Here is a 4,737-nt window from a genome sequence, read left to right as displayed (position 1 = left end):
TTCTTTTTTTTTTTTTTTTTCTCTATCCGCCGGTGTCGCTGAAATAAATTGCACTCGCCAAGTGCTAGAGGAAGTAATTTTTACGCCAAGATATTGCGCTGTTATCGTGATATATCCGTAGAGATGAGTTACAACTGCGAGAGAAAGGTAGCAGTGGATGAATGAATGGAAGAGATATATCGATTCCGATCACTTTTGCAATATTTGATCACTTTTTTTTTTCACCTTTCAAAATACTTCTCACGATATTTACGACATTAATAATGGAGTCTCCTAAGATTTCTATTTCTCTTTTATGAAAAAAAAAAAAAACGAAATTCGAAATTCTCTTACAATTAACAATTCTTTTCTCCAAATTGCTCCAAAGGATCCGAATTTTTCCTTCACAAAATTTCATTATCGAACCCTGAAAAATCCTTCGACCATCCTTCCATTCCCCACAAGGCGATTAAAAAAAGGTAAAAAACGCGAGTAACACGATTAATCTTTGCAAGAACGTGGCGTCGACAACAACAAGGGAGGAGAGGATCAAGGCGCACCTTGATAAAAGGACACGTGAAAATTGGCCAAAGCCGATAGTTCCGCTATTAATTCCGCCTCGTTATCTATGGTTCACATGGAATCCAGAATTCGAACGGAAGGAGGGAGATTTGGATTAATTTTCGCAGAAGAGAAGCGCTTGGCCAATCGCATTTTCGAGCGTTTCAACCCCCGCCGCCTCGGCTTCTAATTAACATAAATACCCAGGCCGTCTCCACGCTTTGCAGAGAGTTCATTGTGCCGGCCACTCGCCAGCCTCTTTGCAAATATTGACGCACGGTGGATTTTATGGGTGGATTATGGTTCCGGGAAAGGGGGGTGGAAAGGGGGTAGTTTGTTAGTTTACACGTTTAACGTGGCTGGTGAAAAATTTGTCGTTTCTTCCTTTCTTTTTTTTTTCATGTGTGTGTTTTTTTTTTACGATCAAACGTTCGAAATGCGAGTGTTTTTGGATTCTTTTTTCTTTTTTTTTTCTTTTAGAATTATTGTATCGTGAAATCTTTCACGTATCTCACGTGAAGATATACTTGATTATATATACATCATTGAAGTCTTTAATTTAATAATAAAATATATTCTTTCAATCTTTGGAATATTTTAAGATTTTATAATTATAAAATAATAAATAATTATAATATTAATAATTAATATTTTATAATTATATAATAACAAGAGCTATTAAACGATCGAGACAAAATTGCGAACGAATATAAGGGTATCGTGGATGGGATAAATCATTTTTCTTATTCAATTTTTAAAAGATTTAATATCGAATACAGAAATGCAAATATCTCTTTCTTTTAATACGATTTCGAATTTTAAGAGATTAAAGCTGGCATATCGATCTATAAAATAATATTTTTCGTTTTACATATAATTTTTTATTTCTTTCTTTAATTACCTAAGGTTAATCAAAGATTGAAGTTAAATTGGAAAGGCGAAAATTTTAATACGTTTAAAATTATCGTTAAAGAAACTCACCGTCAGGAAATCAAGGAAACCGCAATCGATGAGCCACTAGAAGAATATTCGAGTCGAGCACCTTCGCTCAACCTTGCCACCCTCTTCTTGCTAATTCACGCAACGCCACTTCTCTGAAACGGGAACAATAGAGACGTGTAAAGAAATCTGATGTTTAAGATCTTGTTTCTTGTTAAATACTTGGAAAAGTAAGATAAGTGGTGGAAAAAAGGTGTTTAAATTAAAGAGATGCAGAGTTTGAATCAAAATATCGTGTTATAAGTATAAACCGTATCCGTATAAGCTTTGAATTACGTGAATCTGATTTCGAGAGATATTTTTTTTTTTTACAAACGCAATTATTATTATCATTTGATTTTCGATCGAAAGCGAAAAAATTAATTTTATTGAGATATTTTAACATCCTTTCTTAGATACATTTTTAAATTCTACTTAAATTTTCTTACATCAAATTTATTTGATTTTTATCCCTTTCAAATCTTATAACATCAACTGAGCATCAATCAAATAATTGAAAACTTGAAATTTAAGATTAAATTTTCTTACATCAGATTTATTTAATTTTTATCCCTTTCAAATCTTATAACATCAATTGAACAATCAAATAATTGAAAACTTCAAATTTAAGATTAATTTTATATAACTTTATAAATTTAAGATAATTTTAATATAATTTTTCAAATATTATCGAATTGTTTTTTAGAAATATTCCATTGCATTATTTCGTATTGTGCGAAGCACAAATCAATTATAATTATATTTCTTCGAATTGTAAAATTGGGAAGCGAGTTCTCCACGCTTTTGAAACTTATCTTCCAAAGGTTCGCAAGGATTACATTATATTTAAGGAACACGTTATTATATTCCCCGTAGCGTGACGCTATGTCAGAAGTAAGTTGATTCTTTAGCCTCTTTAATCATTGCTGAACAAGCTACAGATTCCTTCCTTTGCTCGCTTGCTACGTGTTAAGATCCTTCGAGAGGATTCCTCTCACGGCGTGCTTCCATTACATAATTTAACTCGAGTATTATTTCCTGGAGAACGATTTATAAAACGATCGATCTTCGATCAAATCAGCCGAAAGGAAAATTTCTCTTCGTATTACATCGAGAGAATTATCTCTTGTTGCCAATTTTTCTTATCAGATATCATCAGAAACGTGTAAATTTAATATATATATATATATTCAACACAGAGTTACGATATTGTGAATTAAATTGTGAGAAAGTTTAGAATTATTGTATCGTGAAATCTTTCGTATCCCACGTATGCTTGATTATATATACACACCATTGAAAAAAAAAATATATTCTTTCGATCTTTGGAATATTTTATATTTTATAATAACAATATTTCTAAAAAAAAAATCTAAAAATCTTTGCTATTAAAAATTCTTCAACTAATTTCCTCATCTCCACTTCCATCTATATCGTATATCAATCTCGATACGATTTTATCTTTTTTCGAATATATATATATAATCCAAAGTGATAATTCAATCGTGTGTATAAAAATATCTTTCGAAAAAAAAAAGTATTTTCCATAGATGGAATATAAGGAGTATAAAGGGGAGAGGAAAGAGAGAGAGAGAGAGAGAGGAAAAAAAGAAATAACGCGTGTTTGAGCGTCAGCATGCGCTCTCCCTCGCTGACTCATCTCGATTCCAACTCGCGAAGAATTATACTTCGATCGTGCAAGCTGAAGAATTAACGCGTTTCGCTTGCGCCGCGTCATCGCCTCTTTGTTTTTACGGTATGTTCTCCTCCTCGATTTCCGGCTATTTGCCACGGCGTCGTTACTCCAAGTTTTACAATGTGCTAACGTGACAGTACGCTTCTTGGATGAGTGTTTACAATAAAGAATGATTTTTCGAACATTAAATTGAAACTAAAATATAATGGTTAACCATTGAAAAAATTCCATTGGGTTTTGAAAAGGGGGAGAGAATGGAATGGGCGTAGAATGGAAGAATGGTTAAATATAAAGATCCGTCCGTCTTAAATTATTTGAAATAATTTTCCTTTCATCTTGGGGAAAGAAAGAAAGGGGATATGGAATAAAATAAAATAAAATATAGAAAATAAAAGTGGGGAAAGATAACAACGTATTTTCATAACCTGCCATTTTTACGGAAGATTAGTTAGTATTATTATTGACTTTTTCGTCCACTCGCTAATTAAGGACGCTGTCAGCGGTCCATTAAAGCATTATGAACCGCTTCTAACAAGTTTCGTACCCTACAAAAGACTTTTAACAACCACGACGAGCTCTTAGTCTCTTTGGCCATTCACTCTCTTTACAATGGATCATCAGGAGGAAATGGGGTACCAAAAAAAAAAAAAAAGAAAAAGAAAAGAAAAAATTGAACGTAATATTGGACGATATCGATATATTAATTAAGTCATCCATGTTAAATACATTAAAAGTATTGAAATTAAATTTATCATTAAATTCTTTTATAAGAAATAATTGAAAATCACTTAATATATATATATACACGATATTCTATAATTAAATTATTTTAAACATATAATATTATCTTCGTATAAAGAACGATATTTCAAATTATATATTATATATTTAAGAATCTTCTTCTCTGAAAAGAAAAAAAAAAAAAAAGGATCTCTTATTTCGTGATTCACGATAAGAAATGTATGTAATTACGGCCTAGTTCAACCGAGATATTTTAAGAACGGTGAAGTAGATCGCGTCAGATGCGTCTACGAGATGTCTCTCCGCTTCTAATTTCATACCAAGGCCCCCCATTACGAAAATGATAATTAAAATTGAAACAACAAAAAATCCATTGGAAACGGATGGACGATTATATTTTTCGTTTCGTGATTATTGCACGTATCCATGTTTATTTCCACGAATAATATTACTTTGCAATCGTTCATAAAATACACTTAAGTAGTTCGAATCGAGTATCGAGAAATCACCAGAGGCACGAATGAAAAATAATTGATAAATTGAAAGTGTTATTTGAAGATTCTGTTAATTCATTCGAAGGATGAACATCTTCCTGCTGTTGCGTGCTTCGTTTTACAACGTGACGAAGGCAATGGGACGAGTTGAAAAAATAATCGTAACGTGGGTGGATTTGAAAAATTCACGCCACGACATACCAACCTACACATAACGCAAGTGTGCTCATTTTTATTTTCAGTCTAGAGGCGTCATCGGAGAGTTTTTCTAAGACTGGCGTTCGACTG

The 4,737-nt window shown here is 32.2% G+C and overlaps 1 protein-coding gene across 4 annotated transcripts in view; it reads right to left on the bottom strand.

Annotated features, from left to right (window-relative positions):
* The window catches only part of LOC102681176 (ras-related protein Rap1), a 41,936-nt gene that overhangs the window by 17,964 nt on the left and 19,235 nt on the right, over positions 1–4,737 (bottom strand). For 2 of the 4 annotated variants that reach the window (XM_006607693.2, XM_006607691.2), the window contains exon 2: positions 1,522–1,634. The exons of the other annotated variants lie outside the window; for them this stretch is intronic. The gene's annotated coding sequence lies outside the window, so the exon portion shown is untranslated. The remainder of the gene's footprint in view (positions 1–1,521; positions 1,635–4,737) is intronic. 4 annotated transcript variants of the gene reach the window in all.

Source organism: Apis dorsata, unplaced genomic scaffold (genome assembly GCF_000469605.1).
Source record: "Apis dorsata unplaced genomic scaffold, Apis dorsata 1.3 scaffold_10, whole genome shotgun sequence".
Classification (NCBI taxonomy): domain Eukaryota; kingdom Metazoa; phylum Arthropoda; class Insecta; order Hymenoptera; family Apidae; genus Apis; species Apis dorsata.
The sequence above is the reverse complement of the archived record's forward strand: the minus strand, read 5'-3'. Positions and strand labels throughout refer to the sequence as shown.